Genomic DNA, 24,642 nt, shown 5'->3' with positions numbered 1-24,642 from the left:
AAGTTTCCTCAATTGTTCTTAGTTCCAACCTATCCATAACTATACTAGAGCTTCACGTTATGCATTAACATTTTTTTTTGGGTAGCCATTTTCAGGGACCTAATGCCCTCAATGTCTTAAGGCTTTTAACATGGCTTTACTATTGACAACTTTCTCTAAATTTCTGCAGAAACACATTCAGATAAGCAGATCACTAAGCTGGCAACTTTTTTTTTAATTGCTAGAAAATTTACATACAATATTATATTGGCTTCAGATGTAAAACATAGTGACTCGGTAATTATATATATGATTAGATGCTTGCTAAGGTAAGTGTACTTACCCTATTACCATACCAACATATTACAATATTATTGGTCATATTCCGTTTGTTATACTTCCATTCCTATGACTAACTTATTTTATAGTTTGCAGCTTGTACCTCTTTTTTATCCCCTTCACCTATTTTGTGTACCCACACAAAACTTTCTCCTATGGTAACCAACAATCTGTTGCCAATATTTATGGGACCAGTTCTTCCTCGTTTTGTGTTTTACCTTCCACATATAAGTGAAATCATGGTATTTCCCTTTCTCTGCCGGGCTTATTTCACTTAGCATGATACCCTAACTCTCTAGGTCCATCCAAGTTGTTACAAGTGGCAAGATTTCCTTCTTTTTTATTGCTGAATAATATTCTATTGTGTATCTGTACCACATCTTTAGCCAATCATCTATCAATGGGCATTTGGGTTGCTTCCATATCTTTGCTATTGTACATAGGTGAGCATTTATCTTTCCAAATTAGTGATTTTGTTTTCTTCAGGTAAATTCTCAAAAAATAGAATCGCTGGTTTCTATGGTACTTCTATTTTTTAGTGTTTTCAGGAACCTCCATATTATTTTACACACTAGCTGGACCAATTTACATTCCCATCAACAGTGTAGGAGGGTTCCCTTTGCGCCACATCCACGCCAACACTTGTTATTTCTTGTCATTTGACTAGTAGCCATTCTGACAGTACCTCATTGTGGTTTTGGTTTGCATTTCCCTATGCATTAACTTTAGAACGTCACCCCTGGGTAAGAACAAATTCCATTACAGACTTCAAAAATCTGAATAGCTACAGATTTTGACTCAACAATATTAGTATTTCTACCACCATATTAAATTAATACTATATTCATAAACTGTTAGAATCAATGTTCTTACTCTTTGCAAATAAGTAAAAAAAATAGGTACTTAAAAGATATTTTATATGTTTTCATCATATACAACAAGAGCCAAATTAGGGAACAATACTTCATAAAGAACCTGAACTTCAAACTGAAACAAATGTTTGCTTATTTTTGGTATTGGTTTACTCAATTAGCTGTCAATATAGATAGGATGATGGGCATATTCTAGGATTTGATCTCAGATGCTTTCCTTTTGTCCTCCATTGCTTTCTCAGTCTATCTATTCTTCTGGTTTCACTTACCTCCTGTTCACAGATAACACCCGTATCTACTTAAAATAATATTTGTAATTATAGTTTTTATGTACATAGTATAAGAAATTGGCTTTACAAGATTAGTTTTTAAAAACAGCAGCCCCCTGCACTTCAGTATCTTCCTTCCCAAAAACAACCACTTTCACTACTGTAAGATAATTATTTTGTATTTTAAAAAAGCTCTTACAGAACTTGTTAGTTGAAAGGAAAGGAGCGACACACAGCAGCAATTCACCGTAGAATTCCGCTTTATTAGGGAAAGGTGCTGGGATATATAGGAAGGGGCATGAATTGATTGAGGTGTCACTTCTACGGGGCTGGTGGCTGTTGGGTAGGTGCTGGGATTGGGAGGGGAGCGAGAGGTGATTGGGCTTCATGTGGCACCAGCGGGAACCGAGGACCCCGAAGAGAAGCCGGAAGTTTGCCATCTTACTGGTGGGGGCCCTTCATTCCCCCCTTTCTCCTCCATGGGGTTGTGGATGCTGCTTTCTCTCTGGCTGCTTCCTGCTGAACAGGGGCGGAGAAGGGAGTGAGGGTTTGAGGATTGGGAGGAAAGGGTTGATAGGATTCCCCACAGTAAGGATGAGTAGATGTGGACTTCTTCAGGTTTGGAAATCAATGAAGGTTCCCTGTAACCATAGATCGAGGACCTATTGATTCCAATGGTGCCAAGAGGATATGGGTGTCAGGAGCTAGGCATCTGCAGCCATTGTTTCCAGGAACAGTTTCCAGTGGAGAGAGGGGTCCATCTCAGTGTGTGGTGAGGAGGTCACGTGAGGGTGAGGGATCTTCTGTGGCCAGAAGCTGGTAGTTCTTGAGTAAAAGCTGGTTGAAAGCTTGATTAGTGATTTTTTCGACTTGGCATTTGATGAACTTTATTATACAGGGTAAGAAGAGACAGGCGAGAAGAATGATTATTATGGGGCTTGCGATGGGCCAGAGCCAGGTGAGGAGGGGGTTTGTTAGTATTGACGAGAATGGGTTGGAATTGGAAGCAGAGTGGAGACTGGAGGCAAGGTCGGTGAGTTTGGTAATATCAGTTTCTACAATGCCGGATTCATTGATGTAATAGCAGCACTCTTCCCATAGGAAGACGCAGGTGCCACCCTTCTCGGCTGTAAGCAGATCTAGGGCCCGCCGGTTTTGAAGGGTGACTTTAGCTAGCGAAGTGACCTGTCTTTGAAGAGAGGCTAGGGAATCGGCAGTGGATGTCAGGGCTCCCTCAAGTTTGGTGTTGAGATCTCTAACTGCCCATAGAGAGTGACCCAAGGCTTCTCCCGAAAACCCTGCTCCAATAGCTGAGGTGATCAAAGAGATACAGACCATGATGGGAAGGAAAGCAGCTCTTTTTGTGCACGAGGGCAAGGGAGGTTGGAGCTCAATAAAGTCTGCCATGCTGTCAAGTGTAAGCTGTGGGATTAGGGTGACGAGAATGCAGGGTGTATCAGAGTTGAGAGGCAGTGAGTTGAAAAGACTGCCATTACACTAAAAGAAGTGTCCCGGTTGTGTGAAAGTCTTAAAGCCGGAGGTAGGGGTGTAGATAGAGAGGCAGTGAAGTGCGCTGGAGGGGGGTGGAGTTGGGCCTACACAGTGGTGGATGATGAGATTATCTGCGTATTCTGGTTCCCATAGGGGTATGTCTGCCAGGGGGCAGAGGGGTTGTCTTTCTGCATGGAAGGAGTAGTTGGAAATATTAAGGGGCACGGCGGACAGCAGTGGGCGCTGTAGTGATGCGCACAAGAAACAATTGGCGGTGTTAAGGGTGTAGTTGAGAAAGATGGTGGTGTCCTAAATGAGCTGTAACGAAGAGTAGGAGAAATGGGAAGACGGGCGGGGATAAGAAGATGAAGAGGCACCGTCAAGAGTTTGGATAATGACTTTTTTGGAATGTCTGATATCTGATGCAACTTGAGAGATCTGGGAATGAGAGGGAACATACTTTCGAGAGATATGAAGGGTACCGTGGGAGGTCGAGGACCCCCCGTAGTAAACTGAGACTGTGACTCTGGCAGCCCATCGAGAGTCCCAGGAATCTGGGATTGATAAGGAGAATGAGCCGTTGGGATATTTCATGAAACGGTTGGAGGAGTAATACTGTGGGTACTGGAAGTTACCCATGTAGTGAATGGCACAAGACTAGTAGGAACATCTCCTGTAGGTGTCTGGCCATCACCTGCAATAGGCTTGTTTTTGGTCATAGAGGAAGCAGAGGTAGGGAGAATAAGGGTAGCTGCTAGTGAACACTTCGGTGGAGGGAGGAAAGTGGAGGTATAAAGGCTCAGAGCAGCTTTTCAGAGGGCAGTCTGGTGTGGCAATGAGGGCAGTAACTTTTGTTTGATGCTGTGTGTAAGTCTGTCTGACTTTGAATCACCATACAAAGGAGGCTGGGGTGGCGGGGAAGACAATAGGAATGAGGAAAAAAAGTGAGAGAGCAGTAAAGGAGGAAAAAGTCATGATTCGGGTATGGATGGCAAAGGGGGTGAACGGGATTTTGGAGGAAAGAGGACAATAAGGTCAGGAGTCTGGAGGGAGGGAGAGTCTATAAACTTTTGTAGGTTAAGAGATCTTTTGGGTGATGTGGGGACAGAATGGTAAGGGGCGCCCTGAATGTCAGTTTATGAGCTTCTTTCTGCAAGAGCTGTCTAGTGGCTAATGCTCGTAGGCAGGGGGCCCATCCCCGAACTGTGGGGTCTAATTGCTTGGAGAGATAAGCTACTGGGGCAAAGGATGGGCCATAATATTGGCCTAGGACTCCTAGAGCTTGACTGGACCTCTCATGAATGTATAATGAGAAGGGCTTCGACAAATCAGGAAGATGGAGAGCTGGGGCTTCCACAAGGGCTTGGCAGAGCTTAACGAAGGAGTGTCGGGGTGAGGAGGATAATAGTTTTTTAGGGAGGCCCTTGCTGAGGTCGTATAGGGGTCTTGTCAACAGGGAGCAGGGAGAAGTTAGGGATCTAAGCTCTAAAATATCTAGCCAGGCCTAGAAAGGAAAGGATTTCTGCCTTGGTTTTGGGAACGGGCAGGTCAGAGAGGAGCCATTTTCTGTCTAAGGTAATGGACTTTCTTTGTTGAGATAGAAGGAATCTGAGGTAAGTGACAGGAGGGGAAGAGATTTGAGCTTTGATGGGGGATACTTGGTAACTTCTGGAAGCTAGAAGGTTAAGTAGGGAGGCAGTGTCAAGTTGAGACTGTTCCCACGAGAGACGGCAGAGTAGAAGATTGTACATGTATTGTAATAAGGTGGACTTGGAGTGATCATGATGAAACTGTTTGAGGTCCTGAGCTAGGACTTGTCTAAAAATATGGGGACTATCTCGGAAGCTTTGTGGCAAAACTGTCCAAGTGAGTTGTTCAGAATGTCTTGTGTATGGGTCTGTCCAGGTGAAGATGAAAAAATCTTGGGAGGAGGCGTCTAGAGGGATAGAAAAATGGGTCCTTGAGATCTAGGACTGAGAAGTGGAATGCTGAGGCAGGGATCTGCGATAAAAGGCTGTATGGATTTGGAACTAAGGGATGGATAGGGACAACGGCCATGTTGATGAGGCGAAGGTCTTGGACGAGGCGGAAAGATCCGTTGGTTTTTTAACAGCTAATATGGGGGTATTAAATGGGGAGTGAGTGGGTCTGAGGTAATTTTTGTTTAAGAGATCTTGAATGATGGGTTGGAGGCCTATGAGGGCTGAAGTGGTTAGGGGATATTGGGCCTCACAGATATACTGAGAGGGGTCACGTAATTTGATAGAGGCAGGGGGACAGAGGGCCACGGAGGGGCTTGTAATGTTCCAAACTTTGGGATTTACAGGCTGTATGAGGGAGGAACCAGAGCTTTCATTGGGTAGAGGGGGGCCATCGGCTATGAGGGCCATCAGAAAGGGAGTACTGGGGGCTGTGGGAGTGGATATAGTTATGGAAATGTGGAGGAGGGAAAGGATGTCTCGTCCTAGTAAAGGGATGGGACACTGGGGCATAACCAGGAAGGAGTGGGAGAAAGGTATGGGATTGTCTAGGACTGTGCATAAAAGGGGGGGGGGTGTTTAATGGGAAAATCTGTTTACCTCCTACCCCGACTATAGGAGTAATGGCTGGCATGGTAGGGCCCCGGTATTCTCGCAAGACTGAGAAGGTGGCTCCTGTATCTAGGAGGAAGAAGATGGGGCGACCGTCTACTGTTGAAGTAACCCTGGGCTCCTGTTTGGTGATGGAAATGGTTGGGTGAGAAGCCCCCGGGTCCTGTCAATCTTCTTCTGCCAGCCCCACTACGGCGGGCTTAGGATGGGGGTTGTTTGTCCAGCCTCCCCTTCGGGTGGTTAGGCAATCAGACCCCCAGTGGCCCATTTTGTGGCATCTGGGGCATGGGGAGGTAGGAGATCTGGGGGAGGGGCACGCCCTTGACCAATGTCCCTCTTTTCCGCACTTGAAACAAGCTCCTGGGGGGGGGGGCTTGTTTGTAGAGGGGCGCCCCGGTTGTGGTTTTATCAGCTGGGCCAACATCTGGAAATTGGCCTGATCAGCCTTTTGTTTACGGCATTCTTTCTCCTCCTCCCGGTTATGGAAGACTTTAAAGGCCACTGTTAGGAACTCAGTCTGTGGGGTAGCAGGGCCCTGTTCTAACTTTTTGAGTTTAGCTTTAATGTCGGGGTAGCTTTGAGCTAGGAAGTATGTCATAAGGACATGTCTTCCTTCAGGTGTTTCTGGGTCAAGGCTGGTATACTGTAATAGGGCTTGAGTGAGTCTGTCTAAGGACTCGGAGGGGGTTTTGTCTCTCTTTTGAATTATGTCTTGGAATTTTTGAAAACTGACTACTTTACGAGCTGCCTTTTTCAGACCTGCTATTAAGCAGGAGGCAAAAATATCTCGAGAGCAGAGACCCATGGCGGTGTTATAATCTCAGTGTGGGTCTTGTCCCGGGACAGCAGTGGGGCCAGGGGGATAGGTGGGGTCAGTCCTGTGGGTTTCGGTAGCATGCGTTTGGGCAAAGTCCCAAACTCGTCTACGCTCTTCAGGGAGAGTATTGGCCAGGAGCATGAAAATGTCATGATGTGTGAGGCTGTAAGACTGGAGGGTCCATTGAAACTCCCTGATGTATGTCGTAGGATCAGTGGAAAAGGAACCTAGGCGTTTCTCTAGTTGGGCTAAATCTCCTAAGGAGAAAGGGACGTGAACGCGCACGATGCCTTCGGATCCTGCTACCTCCCAGAGGGGGGCGATAATTCTGGGAGGCCCTAGGGACCAAGTCTGAGGGGGACTGAAGGGTTCTGGCTCAGTCTGTGGGGGAGTGACGCGGTCTAGCCATGCCTAGTCGAGCAGGTCCTGAAGTGCAGAAGGGGGGCAAAGAAAATAAAGAAAGATAGAATCGGACCCACGTGTCGCCAGCTAGCAGCCCTGCTGCTTGCCTCTGCCGCTGTAGTTGGGCTTGAACTCATGACTCTGAGGTTAAGAGTCCCATGCTCTACTAACTGAGCTACAGCAGGGCTCCAGTTAATTGCTTATGGAATGTGTAAACAGAATGTTCTTTGTTCTCCATTCCTGCCACATCGGCAAGTGGAGGAAGGGCATATTTAGAAGGAGGGGCGGTGTTTCTACACATCTTCAAGGTCTCCCTATTTTCAGAGTGAGGAGTCTTGGCAAGATATGTTTTTGTGGACAGATAACTTCTAAGGACTGCACCGGTTGTTCTCTAGCTTGTGCTTTCCAATGCTGCGTTCAGACATGGGGGAAGGTGCTTTCCCATTCTCCCTACAAACATGTGAGAAGACAAAGGCGGTCCCTAACGGGAGAAACAGGTGATGAGGGCAAAGACGGAGGAGGCCCCTGGGACCTAGTTAAAGGGGGGGCTGAAAGGCTCAGGCTTAATCTGCAGGGGACAAAGGTGGAGGAGGTGAGATGGGAGAGGAGATGGTGGGGGAGGAAGGGAGAAGGGCTGTTCTGGGGGAAGGGGAAGGGAGTGAACGGGAGGCTTCTGCGGGGGCGGTGGCTTGCAGGCTAGGAGAACTTGGGAGGGGGTGGGGGGAGGAGGATGTGGAAAGCTTCGATATAGGGAATCTCCTTCCATTTTTTCAGGCGCTGGCAGTAGTTAAAAAGATCGCGAGTGATGTTAGGATCAAGAGTTCCCCCTGCGGGCCATTGGTTGTTATTGTCTAGGGGGTATGTCGGCCAATCTTGGGAGCAATATTTACGGAGAAGTTTTGGTTTTATATCAGGCGTCAGGGAGAGGGTAGCCAGATGCTTAAGCAGGCATTCAAGAGGTGAACTTTCAGGGAGGGATGAGGAGGCTCCCATGGCTAAAGGACAGAGAAGGAGACAAACAGGGGAAGACGAAAGGAGATCCTCGGACTGGGAGCAGACCGCAAGGAGACAAAGGGCGTCCCCGATGATCCTTGGTGATCTGCGGAAACTCGTATATGAGTCGGAATTTCTTGGGAAGTGTGGGTCGTCACCCAGACTTCCCTAAGAAGGCAGTTTGCCGGAGTCACGAGGTACCTAGTGCTAGGAGTTTTCGGCAGACAGAACAGATTTCGGCGGACGGAGCAGAAGGAGGGGGGGGAAGGGAGCATTCTCATCCGCAAAGGAGTCACCTCATTTATAGCTGTTGGAGGGGGGGGGCCTGAGAGTCTGCCTCAGCTGTGAAGGCCTGAGGCGGGGATTTATGGCTGTCAGAGGAGGGGCCTGAGGGTCCGCCGCAGCCGTGAAGGCTTGAGGCGAGGATTTATGGCTGTCGGAGGAGGGGCCTGAGGGTCTGCCGCAGCCGTGAAGGCCTGAGGCGGGGATTTATGGCTGTCGGAGGAGGGGCCTGAGGGTCTGCTGCAGCTGTGAAGGCCTGAGGTGGGGAGAATTCCCTCCTCATCCCCGAGCGTCAGGGCCTTGCCGGACGATCACGGTCAATGGCACTGCGATAGCTCAGGGAAGAGTGGCCCACTCCGGGGGGAAAACTTACCTAAAGGCCAGAGAGGAGTGGTGAGTGTGATGAGCCAGCGCCGGAAAAAGAGGACGAGGGCAAGCTGCTGCTGGTGTCGGGGGGGAAGACGGGGCCCAGTTGGGGTGTCCCGTCTCCCGGGTTTCAGCACCAATGAAAAGAAAGGAGCGACACACAGCAGCAATTCACCGGAGAATTCCGCTTTATTAGGGAATGGTGCTGGGTAATACAGGAAGGGGCATGAATTGATTGAGGTGTCACTTCTACGGGGCTGGTGGCTATTGGCTAGGTGCTGGGATTGGGAGGGGAGTGAGAGGTGATTGGGCTTCAGGTGGCGCCGGCGGGAACCGAGGACCCCGAAGAGAAGCCGAAAGTTTGGCATCTTACTGGTGGGGGCCCTTCATTAGTTATGCTTCAGAAGATTGGAGACTGTTGAGAATTAGGCTTGGGGTTGATTAATGATGGTGCATTGAATCCCCTATAAAGAATTTTATTGTTAACAACCATTTGATCAATAAATATGTGAGATGCCCTCTCAAAAAAAAAAGCTCTTACAGGGTATTATGCTCAGTGAAATAAGCCAGGCGGAGAAAGACAAGTACCAAATGATTTCACTCACGTGGAGTATAAGAGCAAAGAAAAACTGAAGGAACAAAACAGCAGCAGAATCACAGAAGCAATGAATGGACTAACAGTTACCAAAGGGAAAGGGACTCGGGAGGATGGGTGGGCAGGAAGGGATAAGGGTGGGAAAAAGAAAGGGGGCATTACAATTAGCATGTATAATGTGGGGGGGGTTACGGGGTGGGCTCTACAACACAGAGAAGACAAGTAGTGATTTTACAGCATCTTACTATGCTGATGGACAGTGACTGTGAAGGGGTATGTGGGGGGGACTTGGTGAAGGGGTGAGCCTAGTAAACATAATGTTCTTCATGTAATTGTAGATTAATGATACCAAAATAAAAAAAAAAGCTCTTATATGCAACCACCTCCATTTCACATATGCTTCACCCCCTACACATACACCCAGATAAATGCAGTACAAGAAAGAAAAGACATGCCAACTTCATTACCATTAATATAAAAATCCTAATAACTAGCAAAAAGGAGCCAGCAATTTATAAAAAGGATAGTATGTCATGGTCATGTTAGTATTATTCCAGCAATGCAAAATTGGCTTAACAGTAGAAAATTAATTTGAAAATTTACCATACTAACAGATTCAAAGAGAAAAATCATATGATCATCTCAATAGCTGAAATACAGGTTTGATGATCTTTAACATCCATATTTTAAAAATTAGCAAATTAGGAATAGAAGGTAAATTCCTTAATCTAACAAACAGTATCTATTTAAAAAACAGTAAATATCCACTTAATTGTGAAACTGAAAACTTTCCTTCTAAGATTCAAGTATGACAGCTATTTCCACTTGTATTCAATCTATCATTAAGTTTTAGTAGTTCTATTTCTAATATATACAGGCATACCTCAGAGATAGTGCAGGTTCTGTTCCAGACCATCGTAATAAAGCAAATATTACAATAAAGGAATCAAATGAAGATTTTGGTTTCCCAGTGCATATAAAAGTTATGTTTATATTGTACTGCAGTATATAAAGCGTGCAATAATAGCATTATATCTAAAAAATCAATGTATATACCTTAATTTAGAATGCTTTATTGCTAAAAACCGCTAACCATCATCTGAGCTTTCAGTGAGTCATTATCTTTTTGCTGATGCTGGCTGCTGACTGATCAGGATGTTGGTTGCTGAAGGGTGGGGTGCCTATGGCAATTTCTGAAAACAAGACAATAATGAAGTTTGCCTCATTGATTGACTATTCCTTGCATGAATGATTTCTCTGTACCATGTGATACTGTTTGACAGCATTTTACCCATAGAACTCTCAAAATTGAAGTCAGTGCTCTCAAACCCTGATGCTACTTTATCAACTAAATTTATGTAACATTCTAAATCCTCTGTTGTCATACTGGCGAGGATGCGGAGAAAGGGGAGCCCTCCTACACTGCTAGTGGGAATATAAGCTAGTTCAGCCATTGTGGAAAGCAATATGGAGGTTCCTCAAAAAACTAAAAATAGAAATACCATTTGACCTGGGAACTCCACTCCTAGGAATTTACCCAAAGAATGTAATTTCTCAGATTCAAAAAGACATATGCACGCCTAAGTTTATTGCAGCACTATCTACAATAGCAAAGATTTGGAAGCAACCTAAGTGCCCATAAGTAGATGAATGGATAAAGAAGATGTGGTACATATACACATTGGAATACTATTTAGCCATAAGAAAGAAACAAATCCTATCATTTGCAACAGCATGGACGGAGCTGGAGAATATTATGCTTAATGAAATAAGCCAGGTGGAGAAAGACAAGTGCCAAATGATTTCCCTCATTTGTGGAGTATAACAACAAAACAAAACTGAAGGAACAAAACAGCAACAGACTCACAGACTTCAAGAAGGGACTAGCAGTTACAAAAGGGGAGGGGTGTGGGAGGGCGGGTGAGGAGGGAGGGAGATTGAAGGGTATCATGTTTAGTACACATGCTGTGGGGTGTCATGGGGAAGACAGTGTAGCACAGAGAAGGCAAATAGTGAATCTGTGGCATCTTACTATACTGATGGACAGTGACTGCAATGGGGTATAGGGGGGACATGATAATATGGGTGAATGTAATAACCACATTGTTTTTTCATGTGAAACCTTCATAAGAGTGTATATCAATAATACCTTAATAAAACAAACAAATAATAAAAAATAAATAAATCCTCTGTTGTCATTTTAACAATCTTCAAAGCATCTTCACCAGAGTAGACTCCATCTCAAGAAACCACTTTCTTTGCTCATTCATAATAAGCAATTCTTCATCTGGTCAAGTTTTATCATGACATGGCAGCAATTCAGTCACATCTTCAGGCTCCATTTGTAATTCTTATTTTCTTGCTATTTCTACCATATCTCCAGTGACTTATTCCACTGAAGTCTTGAACCCATCAAAGTCATCCATGAAGGCTGGGATCAACTTCTTCCAAACTCCTGCTCCTGTTTGATGTCTTTCCATAAATCACAAAGAATTAAGAACTTAATGACATCTAGAATGGTGATTCTCTTCCAGAAGGTCTTCAACTGACTGCCCAGATTAATCAGAGGAATCACTATCTGTGGTAGCTAAAGCCTTAAGAGTATTTGTTTAATATGAGTCAGAAGTCAAAACTTTATTCATGGACTGCAGAATAGATGTTGTGTTAGCAAGTATGAAAACAAATTCATATCCATCAGAGTTCTTAGATGACCAGGTGCATTGTCAATGAGCAGTAATGTTTTGAAAGGAATCTTTTTTTCTGAGCAGTAGTTTCAATGGTGGAGTTAAAATATTAAGCAGGTCTCACCAGTGAGCTTAAAATATTTAGTAAACTATGTTGCAAACAGATGTGCTATCATCCAAGTTTTGTTGTTCCATTTATAGAGCCTAGGTAGAGTAGATTCAGCATCTATCTGAAGGGCCCAAGGATTATCAGACTGGTCAGTGAGCACTGGTTTCAATTTAAAGTCACCAACTGCATTAACCCCTAACAAGAGGCAGCCTATCTGTTGAAACTGTAAACCAAGGCACTAACTTTTCCCTAGCTCTGGAAGTCATAGATGGCATCTTCTTCCAATAGAAGGCTGTTTGGCCTACACTGAAAATCTGTTGTTACTTCATTAACTATTTCAGCTAAATATTTTGGATAACTTGCTGCAGCTCCTACATCAGCACTTGCTGCTTCACCTTGTACTTTTATGTTTTGGAGATGGCTTCTTTTCTTATGCCTCCTGAACCAACCTCTGCTAGGCGCCAACTCTTCTGCAGTTTCTTCACCTCTCTCAACCTTCATAGAATTGAAGAGAGTTGGGTCTTTGCTCTGGATTAGGTTTCAGCTTAAGGGAATGTTGTGGCTGGTTTGAACTTCTATCCTGGCCACTAAAGCTTTTTTCAACTTCTATCCTGGCCACTAAAGCTTTTTTCATGTCAATAATAAGGCTTTTTGCTTTCTTATCATTCATGCATTCACTAAAGTACCACTTGTAATTTCCTTCAAGAACTTTTCCATTACATTGACAACTTGGCTAACTGGGGCAAGACGCCTAGATTTCAGCCTGTCTTGGCTTTTGACATGGACTCATCACTAAGCTTAGTCATTTCTAGCTTGAGACATGTGACTCTTCCTTTCAGTAGAACATTTAGAGGCCTTTGTAGGGTTATTAATTTCAAAATTGTTGTGTCTCAAGGAACACGTTGGTCCAAGGACAAGGGAAGACACAGGGAAATGTCTGGCCAGTGCAGTAGTCAGACGCACACAACATTTATCAACTAAGTTTTCTGTCTTATATGGATGCAGTCACGGTACAATAAAACATTCACATTAATGATCACTGGCCACAGATCACCGTATGAAAATAATAATGGTGAGATTCAAGATGGCGGCATGAGAGGTGGGACAGAGAACCCCTCACAAAACCACAAATAGTATGAAAATATAGTTAATTAATACAACTAATCCTAAAACAGCAACAGGAAAGAAGGCTGAACCAGACTGCATACAGACCTCATGAACAGAGCAAATCTCACAAAACAGGGTAAGGTAAGAAAGCCTTGATCTGGTGGGACCCAAGCCCTTCCCCCACCCCAGCTCACCAGCAGGAGGAAGAGAAATGGAGAGGGAAGTAGGTGGACGCCTGGGACTACTGAACACCCAGCCCTGGAGATTTGCTTTGCAAGCAGAAACCTACACAGTGTGGTGCTCTGGAGGCTGGGGAGGTGGGACAGGTGGAGTGCATGAGACTGAGATTCCACCTGTTTGTAGAGGATGGGACCCACATCCGGCCGCTCTGGGACAAAGGAAAGGCAGGCGGTCTGAGAAGCTTCCTAGCAGCGAGAGGGCAGCTGAAGGGGAGGGGTTTGCATGGAGCTTGCTGAGCGGGAGAAGGAAGAGCTGGACAAGGTTGTCTGATTGCACTCTGCCCAGTAAGTTGGGAACTTTGAAGGGCTTCAGGTGCTCCATCCCCCTGGCTGGCTGCTCAGCTCCAAGGCCCCCTACTGTGACACGCAGCCTGCCAAGCCCTCCTCCTGGCCTGACAGCACTGGCTTGCAAACCCACAGTCACTGCACTGGCATCAGGCCAGCCAGAGGGAGGCCCGGCCTACAACAGCTAGAGACACCTAGCACAGAGGCTTACACCTGTGTGCTCGGCCCACTGGCTGTGATACTGGAGACAGGCACCGCAGATGGGAATCAGGAAACAGATCTTTCCTTCCCCTAGGCACGAGCTCTGCTCCCCTATGACTCCCAACATCACTCTAGCGGCTGAGCAGCTCCAGTGACTGGAGCTTCTGGATACTAGAGGGTACCACATAGAAATATGAAATGTCAAAAGAACCTGGTTCAGACAACAGTCTCACAAACCCCAGAAAAAGGGCCAAATGAAACTGAACTTTCCAAATTTTCTGAAAGAGAGTTCAGAATAAAAATCATAAACATGCTTATGGAGGTACAGAAAAATATTCAAGAACTCAGGAATGAATTTAAGTTGGAGATGCAATCATTAAGAAATTCCATAGCTGAAATGAAACATACAATGGAAGGATTTAAAACCAGATTAAATGTAGTAGAAGAGATGGTAAATGAAATAGAAATTAGGGAAGAGGAATACAAAGGAGCTGAGGCACAGACAGAAAAAAGAATCTCTAAGAATGAAAGAATATTGAGAGAACTGTGTAACCAATCCAAATGGAACAATATTCACATTATAGGTATACCAGAAAGAGAAGAGAGAAAAAAAGGTATAGAAAGTGTCACTGAGGAGGTAATTACTGAAAACTTCCCCAATCTGGGAAAGGAGATAGTCTCTCAAGCCATGGAGGTGCACAGATCTCCGAACACAAGGGACTCAAGGAAGACAACATCAAGACATATAATAATTAAAATGGCAAAGATCAAGGATAAAGATAGAATTTTAAAAGGAGCTAGAGAGAGAAAAAAGATCACATACAAAGAAGACCCATCAGGCTATCATCAGATTTCTCAACAGAAATCTTACAAACCAGATGGGAGTGACATGATATATTTAATGCAATGAAGGGCCTTGGACCAAAAATACTCTACCCGGCAAGGTTATCATTTAAATCTGAAGGAGAGATTAAACAATTTTCAGATAAGCAAAAGCTGAGAGAATTTACCTCCCACAAACCACCTCTACAGTTCATTTTGGAGGGATTCCTATAGACGGAAGTATTCATAAGGTTAAATAGATGTGACCCAAGGGATAGACAAAGAGTACAGAATATGATTCATAACATACAAAGAATGGAGGAGGAAGAAAAAGAAAAAGGAGGAAAAAAAAGAACCTTTAGGTTGTATTTGTAATAGCATACAAAGTGAGTTAAATTAGACCATTAGATAGTAAGGGAATTACCCCTGAACCCTTGGTAACCACAACTCTAAAGCCTGCAATGGCAGTAAGTACATACCTATCGATAATCACCCTAAATATAAATGGTCTGAATGCACTAATCAAAAGACATAGAGTTACTGAATGGATAAAAAACAAGAACCATCTATATGCGGCCTACAAGAGATTCACTTCAAACCCAAAGACATACAAAGATTGAAAAATATATTTCATGCAACTAATAGGGAGAAAAAAGCAGGAGTTGCAGTACTTGTATCAGACAAAACAGACTTCAAAACAAAGAAAGTCACAAGAGAGAAAGAAGGACATTACATAATGATATCCAACAAGAATATATAACCCAATACAGGATCACCTACATATGTGAAACAAATACTAACAGAATTAAAGGGGGAAACAGAATGCAATGCATTCATTTTAGGAGACTTCAGCACAACACTCACTCCAAAGGAAAGATCAACCAGACAGAAAATAAGCAAAGAGACAGAGGCACTGAACAACATATTGGAACAGATGTACCTAACGGACATCTACAGAACACTTCATTCAAAAGCAACAGGATACACTTTCTTCTCAAGTGCACATGGAATATTTTCAAGAATAGATCATATACTAGGCCACAAAAAGAGACTTAGTAAATTAAAAAAGACTGAAATTGTACCAACCAGCTTCTCAGATCACAAGGGTATGACACTAGAAATAAATTACACAAAGAAAATGAAAAAGACCACAAACACAGAGGCTTAATAATATGCTCCTAATTAATCAATAGATCAATGACCAAATAAAAACAGAGATCAAGCAATATATGGAGACAAATGACAACAGTAATTCAACAACACAAAATCTGTGGGACACAGCAAAGGCCGTGCTAAGAGGGAAATATATTGCAATACAGGCTTACCTCAGGAAAGAATAACAATCTCAAATGAACAGTCTAAACTCACAATTAATGAAGCTAGAAAAGGAAGAACAAATGGGGCCCAAAGTCAGTAGAAGGATGGACATAAAGATTAGAGCAGAAATAAATAAAATTGAGAAGAATAAAACAATAGAAAAAAATGAATGAAAGCAGGAGCTGGTTCTTTGAGAAAATAAAAATAGATAACCCCCTAGCCAGACTTATCAAGAAAAAAAGAGAGCCTACACACACATAAACAGTATCAGAAATGAGAAAGGAAAAATCACTATGGACACCACAGAAAGACAAAGAATTATGAGGGAATACTATGAAAAAGTATATGCTAACAAACTGGATAACCTAGAAGATATGGAACAACTTTCTAGAAAAATACAACCTTCTGAGGCTGATCAAGGAAGAAACAGAGAATCTGAAAAGACCAATTACCAGCAAAGAAATTGAATTGGTAATCAAAAAACTACCTAAAAACAAAATTCCTGAACTAGATGGTTTCACTGCTGAATTTTATCAAACATTTAGTGAAGACCTAATACCCATCATCCTTAAAGTTTTCCAAAAAGTAGAACAGGAGGGAATACTTCCAAACTCATTCTATGAGGCCAAAATCACTCTAATACCAAAACCAGGCAAAGACACCACAAAAAGAGAAAACTACAGACCAATACCCCTGATAAACATACATGCAAAAATACTCAACAAAATATTAGCAAACCAAATTCAAAAATACATCAAAAAGATCATCCATCATGATCAAGTGGGATTCATCCCAGGGATACAAGGATGGTACAACATTCGAAAATCCATCAACATCATCCACCACATCAACAAAAAGGACAAAAACCACATGATTATCTCCATAGATGTGGAAAAAGCATTTGACAAAATTCAACATCCATTCATGATAAAAACTCTCAACAAAATGGGTATACACGGCAAGTACCTCAAAATAATAACAGCCATATATGACAAACCCACAGCCAACATCATACTTAACAGCAAAAAGCTGAAAGCTTTTCCTTTAAGATAGGGAACAAGACAAGGATTCCCATTCTCCACACTTCCATTCAACATAGTTCTGGAGGTCCTAGACAAGGCAATCAGACAATACAAAGAAATAAAAGGCATCCAGATTGGCAAGGCAGAAGTCAAACTGTTCCTGTTTGCAGATGACATGATACTGTACATAAAAAACCCTAAAGAATCCACTCCAAAACTACAAGACCTAATATGTGAATTCAGTAAAGTTGTGGGATACAAAATTAATACACAGAAATCTGTTGCATTCCTATACACTAACAGTGAACTAGCAGAAAGAGCAATCAGGAAAACAATTCCATTCACAATTGCATCAAAAAGAATAAAATACCTCGGAATAAACTGAACAAAGGAAGTGAAAGACCTGTACCCTGAAAACTACAAGACAGTCTTAAGAGAAATTAAAGAGGACACTAATAAATGGAAATTCATCCCATACTCTTAGCTAGGAAGAATTAATATTGTCAAAATGGCCATCCTGCCTAAAGCAATCTACAGATTCAATGCAATCCCTATCAAAATACCTACAGCATTCTTCAATAGTTCTAAAATTCATATGGAATGACAAAAGACCCCAAATAGCCAAAGCAATCCCAAGAAGGAAGAATAAAGCAGGGGGAATTATGCTCCCTGACTTCAAGCTCTACTACAAAGCTACAGTAATCAAGACAATTTGGTACTGGCACAAGAACAGACCCACAGACCGGTGGAAAAGAATAGAGAGCCCAGATACAAACCCAAGCATATATGGTCAATAAATATACAATAAAGCAGCCATGGATATACAATGGGGAAATGACCGCCTCTTTGACAGCTGGTGTTGGCAAAACTGGACAGCTACATGTAAGAGAATGAAACTGGATTATTGTCTAACCCCATACACAAAAGTAAACTCAAAATGGATCAAAGATCTGAATGTAAGTCACGAAACCACAAAACTCTTAGAAGAAAACATAGGCAAAAATCTCTCGGATGAAATGCAAATTAAAACCACAATGAGATATCATCTCACACCAGTAAGGATAGGTACCATCCAAAAGACAAACAAAAACAAATGTTGGCGAGGTTGTGGAGAAAGGGGAACACTCCTAACCTGCTGGTGAGAATGTAAATTAGTTCAAGCACTATGGAAAGCAGTATGGAGGTTCCTCAAAAAACTCAAAATAGAAATACCATTTGACCCAGGAATGCCACTTTTAGGAATTTACCCTAAGAATGCAGCAGTCCAGTTTGAAAAAGACAGATGCACCCTTATGTTTATGGCAGCACTATTTACAATAGCCAAGAAATGGAAGTCACCTAAGTGTCCATTAGTAGATGGATGGATAAAGAAGATGTGGTACATATACACAATGGAATATTATTCAGCCATAAGAAGAAATCAAATCCTACCATTTGCAATAACATAGATGGAGCTAGAGAGTATTATGCTCAGTGAAATAAGCCAGGTGGAGAAAGACAAATACCAAATGATTTCACTCATATGTGGAGTATAAGAACAAAGAAAAACTGAAGGAACAGAACAGCAGCAGAATCACAGAACCCAAGAATGGACTGACAGTTACCAAAGGGAAAGGGACTGGGGAGAATGGGAGGGAAGGGAGGGATAAGCGTGGGGAAAAAGAAAGGGGGTATTACAATTAGCATGCATAATGTGGGGGGCGGCTGTGCAACACAGAGAAGACAAGTAGTGATTCTGCGACATCTTACTATGCTGATGGACAGTGACTGATGGGGTTTGTGGGGGAGACTTGGTGAAGGGGGGACCCTAGTAAACATAATGTTCTTCATGTAATTGTAGATTAATGATAACAACAACAACAACAACAACAAAATCTCTTGGATATAAACATGAGTAACTTCATGAGCATATCTCTCCGGGCAAGGGAAACGAAAGCAAAAATGAACAAGTGGGACTATATCAAACTAAAAAGCTTCTGTACAGCAAAGGACACCATCAGTAGAACAAAAAGACATCCTACAGTATGGGAGAATATATTCATAAATGACATATCTGACAAGGGGTTGACATCAAATTATATAAAGACCTCACGTCCCTCAACAAACATAAAGCAAATAATCCAATTAAAAAATGGGCAGAGGAGCTGAGCAGACATTTCACCAAAGAAAAAATTCAGATGGCCAACAGGCACATGAAAAGATGCTCCACATTGCTAGTCATCAGAGAAATGCAAATTAAAACCACAATGAGATATCACCTCCTTCCAGTTAGGATGGCCACCTTCCAAACGACAACAACAAATGTTCGTGAGGATGTGGAGAAAGGGGAACCCTCCTACATTGCTGGTGGGAATGTAAACTAGTTCAATCATTGTGGAAAGCGGTATGGAGGTTCCTCAAAAAAACTCAAAATAGAAATATCATTTGACCCAGGAATTCCACTCCTAGGAATTTACCCTAAGAATGCAGCATTCCAGTTTGAAAAAGACAGACGCACCCCAATGTTTATCACAGCACTATTTACAATAGCCAAGAAATGGAAGCAACCTAAGTGTCCATCAGGACATGAACAGATACAGAAGATGTGGTACATATACACAATGGAATATTATTCAGCCATAAGAAGAAAACAAATCCTACCATTTGCAACAACATGGATGGAACTAGAGGGTATTATGCTCAGTGAAATAAGCCCGGCAGAGAAAGACAGTATCAAATGATTTCACTTATCTGTGGAGTATAAGAACAATGCAAAACCTGAAGGAACAAAACAGCAGCAGAATCACAGAACCCAAGAATGAACTAACAGTTACCAAAGGGAAAGGGATTGGGGAGGAGGGTGGGAAGGGAGGGATAAGGGGAGAGAAAAGGGTCATTACGATTAGCACATAGAATGTAGGGGGGGGTGACACGGGGAAGGCAGTATAACACAGGAAAGACAAGTAGTGATTCTATAGCATCTTACTACACTGATAGACAGTGACCATAATGGGGTATGTGGTCGGGACTTGATAATAGGGAGAGTCTAGTAACCATAATGTTGTTTATATAATTGTACATTAATAATAGCAAAAGAAAAAGAAAAAAAATAATGGAAAAGCTTGGAATATTTCCATAATTACCAAAATGTAACACAGAGACACAAAGTGAAGAAATGCTGTTACAAAAATGACATTGATAGACTTGACACAGGGTTGTCACAAACCTTCAACTTGTAAAAAATGCACTATCTGTGAAGTTCAATAAAATGAGGTATGTATGTCTCCCAAATCCATTCACTTATATCTTCAGTGCTATCCCCATAGTTCAAGCTACCATCCCCTCTCACAGAGAATATTGCAATATTCACTTCACTGGTCTTCATCCTTTCACTCTTATCCTCCTAAAATCCTTTCTCTGAATAGTAGGCATCTTCTTAAACATAAATCACATTTAAGACAATCCCTACTTAAAACCCTTCAATGGTTTCTCATTGTACCGACAATAAATTATTCACCAGGATGTGCTAAGCTCTACAAGATTTGGTCCCTGCTTGCCTCCCAAACTTCACACTTATAACCTTATCCCATTGTCTTCCTCACTCATTATGCTAGCCATATTGGCATTTCTATTCCTGCCCACACAAAGCTCTTTCCTGAGTCAATGAATTTATATTTGCTATTTTCTCTTGGCAAGAAAGCCGAGAAAAAGCATTCTTTGTAACACTGTGTATGTCTTCTTTGCAGCATTACCATGTCTGCAATTAAGTCTGATAAGTAAATTATTTCTGCTCTCTCCCCAAACTACCCTTGCCTCAACTCTATGAGAATAAAGTTAGTGTCTCACATGTCCACTGGTATATTCTAAGAACCTAGCATAGTACTTTGTAAATAATAGGAGCTCAATAAACATTTGCTGAATGAGTAATTAAGAAACAATTCTTTTAAGTTACCTTTACAATCACCAATTTGCAAATTTCTTCTCCTTTCGGGAAAAAAACTCACATTTAAATATTAAATACTAGTAAATTAGGATCACCTAAACATCTTCACAATTTGAAATAGTCATGAGTATCATTCTTTGTCAAAACTGTGGACAAGTTGGTACTCAATTGTTGATATTCTAAACTTACTGAAGCCCTCTTTAAAAATATTGTATTATATAACTGTAAGTTCCACTTGCAATAAAAATAGGAGGCCCCATATCCTCACATGAAGCCTCATTTGTAAAATGCTATTATGGTAGAACTCTTGATCACTGCCACATTTATTATTGATTGGTCCCAAAGCTCTGCACCTGGCATGCAGCAGTATTATAGCATATCACAAAGGTGTCCTGGGATGTTTACATTTTTGAGAGGAACAACAATCCTTGACATTTGTCAGGCACTGTGTGAACTACCATCCCACTGTATCAACTACTGTCTCAAAATAGTGTCACTTGCATTGTGTTAGTTTTGATAACGTATTATTGCAAAGCTTGATTTTTGGCAGTTGCTGTGATATATAAAGCAAGTTCTTTTTATCATTGTGGTACAGGAAATGAGGGTTGCAGTGTCAAATCTGTTTCTAAAATTTGAGAAGTTGTGCAATGTTCAACAGGTACACACATCCAATTAGTAAATAATTGTGATTACTTAAGAATAAAATTTCTTTTCCTTCAATGTATACATATATTTTTCAAATGACTACTAAGTGTTTAGGATGTAAATTTATTTCAACTTAGCAACTTTTTAAGTTGTTTGAGCCTCATGTAATAAATGGAATTGTTAGGTATATTTTTGGCCTCAGAGTACCATGAACCAAGGAAGTTTGGGAACTACAAGTCTAAATAACCCTGACACTCTGCAAAGTATGGCTACTGGGACAAATGGATCCTTAAGAGTGGTGTTATACATTTCTGAATGGGTTGTAGAAAACAAAACAAAAAACAAAGAATATGTGACAGAGACCATGCCAGAGACCATTCAGCCTACAAAGCATGAAATATTTACTATCTGGTTCTTTGTCCACATCCTGCATTTATACCACCATTACCCACTGATACAGGTTGTAGACCTGTGCTGTCCAAATACAGTAGCTATTTAAATTTAAATTAATTACAATGAAATAAAATTTAAAACTCAGTTCTTCAGTCACTATAGCCACATTTCAAGTGCTTAATAGTGTCATGTGACTAGTGGGCATTGTGTTGGACAGTGTAGATATAAAACATTACAATTATCACTGAAAGTTTTATTGGATAGCACTGCCCTTTCAATATAAACATGTAGTGTTTTCTAGTCTTTTATTTAGCACCAAACACATCATTAATACTACCACTATAAACATTTCTACTCAGTTTACATCTATTTGTCTTGTAAACACTCCCAAGCCTTCATATAATCAAGAATTATACTGCTTGGAACCCAACCTTTAATTAGCAAAATCTTAACATTTTTTATGTCTGTAAATCATTCTTCCCTTCAAGTTTCACCTCAAATGGCACTTATTCAATGAAACCTCCTTTAGTCTCCAAGCCAAAGCATCAAATAAGCTTTCCCTTTTCTGTTCTATAGAAGGACCTATGGGTCCTAAAGGACCACTTTATAAGTCCTATAATCTTCTACATTGTCTAGTATTATAGTTATTCGTATATATTAATTATTCTCCTTTCCGGACTGTAAACTCTTCTAGGTTAGGGACTCTGAACCATCCGCTGCTAGCCCTAGCACAAGACAACAGGAACCGAGTATTTGAGGAATTTGATTGATTCAGTTCAAATGGAGTGAAAACTTCAATGTTAGTATCTAGAGTAAGCTGTCATATCGCTGCAAACCTACCTTTAAAATTCCAACAGGCAATTTTTAAAAATATTTTTTCTTTAACTCTATTGTAAATAGCAAGAAAAGGGACTTTAACTCTGAGTTAATAGGGACAGAGGGAAAATTTTAAAAACTCATTTGCGGCGTACTACAATATTGGCTTAATTTGTTAGTACATCTTCAGGAAACCGAATGTCCAGTGCTGCCAGCATCTGGATCAGACACTAAATAAACCGCGACAAGCCGAGAATTTAAAATCAGTTATTGCTGTTACTTCAGTTATAGCTAAGAAAGACCGAGCCGGAAATACAGACTTGAGTTCCCTAGAGAAAAACGGCAGGGGTTCGCGAGGAAGGGTCCGGGAGCCCTGACAGAAGATGGCGGGGCGGGGCGCCCCGGGCGCGGCGCTGACTCAGCCACCGACTGGTAATCCCAGCCGGCCGCGGAGCCAGGCGTGGCGGGAGAAGCGCTAGGAAGGAGGGACGCAAGAAAGAGGTGCTGGCCGAGGTGAGGAAAGAAGAGCCCCCAACCCGGGGAGAAGTGTCTATTCTGCGCCCAGCTCTTTCAGAGGCTTCCAGGCTGAGGGACCTTCCCCCACTTCCCACCGCGGGGCCCTCAGAGCGCTCAAGCAAAACCTAAAGCCCCCACCCCAGGATCCCAGAACGAAAGGGTCATTCTTTTTACCCGTCTCAGCCCAACTGCTCGACAAATTATCCTCAGACTTGTCTGGGGCCCAGCGCGCTCCACAGAGGGCAAGCTTCTCACCGCCGCCCCTCGAATTCACCTCACGACGCCCAGACGGCCTCAGAGAGGTATTCAAATCTAACCGCCTTCGTATTGCGCATGCGCAATATCGCGCTACGCGTCGGCTCCGCCCTTCAGACGCCAGAGCAACCCTATTCTTAAAACTCCTTTTATCAAACTTTTCAGCCTGTTTGCCGACTTTATTTCCTTCAAGGTTATCTCATTTTCTTCCCAATTTTATTTTGCCTTTCCCCTTTGCAGATCCCTCACATCAAGGGGGCGGCCATCTTATTTTGATTGTTATAAAAATGATCATATCTTTGCTTCCGTACAAAATGGCGGCTTCCATAACAGTGCGTCACATCCCCCTAGTATTACTCCCTATAGTTACTACGAAGACGTAGACTTCTGGGACGAGGTGGCCGAGTGGTTAAGGCGATGGACTGCTAATCCATTGTGCTCTGCACGCGTGGGTTCGAATCCCATCCTCGTCGGTATTCCGTTTTGCCTCGGATTTGAACAAGTGAAAGTAAATTCGTTCGCGGAGTGCAGTTGAATATTCCAGTGACTATTTATTAGTCAACTACAATAGCACTATCAATTTCAGTTTGACATGCTTGAAAGACAATTTTTGGAACATTCTAACCTTATAGGTAAAGAAAGAAGGAAAGAGACATCTTAGAAAATGTCCGTGCCGCAGTTAGTTTCTTTTTGTATCAACTAAACAGCAGTATATAGAATTCCACGATTGCCATTCCCGTATGCCCTAATGCTGTTCTGCTCCATATTAATTAACCTAGCTCCTGACCGAGGGGCTTCAATTATTGTGCACTCTTAACCCACGGTTTTTAATACCTGTCCTTGCAATGAAATATCAGGTTTCACTTCAAAAGCTCCTGCAAGACAGATGTTTAGGATTCTCTCCTAGCCCCCAGCAGGCTGCAGGTGCTCAAGAAAAGTTTACATTGAAAAACATTAAAAAGATGTTGACAACAGGTGGAATCTTGGTAGTATCTAGAAACCAGAGATTGAAGACCTGTGACATGTCTACCTTTCCAGATGGTGTTAAATCCTCTTGGATTTAAGCAATGAGGGAGTAACAGGAAGCAGAAAAAAAATAAAGCGATTCCCCTCTTGGAATGCCCTCAGGCAGATTCATTCCATTTCATTCGCTCACATTTAACAACCTTTATTTATTCAGTATTTATTATCTACAGGCACCATCATGAATTACATCATTTTAACTCATCATAACCCTGTGATCATGACAGACATTTTTATGACTCCATTTTATAGATGAGGACACAAAGATAAACTTGCGCAAGGTTATACAG

At 42.3% G+C, this 24,642-nt stretch overlaps 1 protein-coding gene and 2 non-coding genes across 6 annotated transcripts in view; 1 reads left to right on the top strand and 2 right to left on the bottom strand.

The window, feature by feature from the left end:
- The window catches only part of KNL1 (kinetochore scaffold 1), a 113,147-nt gene extending 89,768 nt beyond the window's left edge, over positions 1–23,379 (bottom strand). For all 4 annotated transcript variants that reach the window (XM_037018982.2, XM_073211645.1, XM_037018984.2 and 1 more), the window contains exon 1: positions 23,249–23,379. The gene's annotated coding sequence lies outside the window, so the exon portion shown is untranslated. The remainder of the gene's footprint in view (positions 1–23,248) is intronic.
- On the bottom strand, positions 78–205 carry LOC118972484 (small nucleolar RNA SNORA33). The gene has a single exon (XR_005061503.1). It is a non-coding gene; the product is annotated as a small nucleolar RNA SNORA33 (small nucleolar RNA).
- Positions 23,380–23,720: 341 nt separating the features above from the next.
- Positions 23,721–23,802, top strand: TRNAS-GCU (transfer RNA serine (anticodon GCU)). The gene has a single exon. It is a non-coding gene; the product is annotated as a tRNA-Ser (tRNA).
- The last annotated feature ends 840 nt before the right edge of the window (positions 23,803–24,642 follow it).

The sequence above is a fragment of the Manis javanica genome, chromosome 8, assembly GCF_040802235.1.
Source record: "Manis javanica isolate MJ-LG chromosome 8, MJ_LKY, whole genome shotgun sequence".
NCBI lineage: Eukaryota > Metazoa > Chordata > Mammalia > Pholidota > Manidae > Manis > Manis javanica.
The sequence above is the reverse complement of the archived record's forward strand: the minus strand, read 5'-3'. Positions and strand labels throughout refer to the sequence as shown.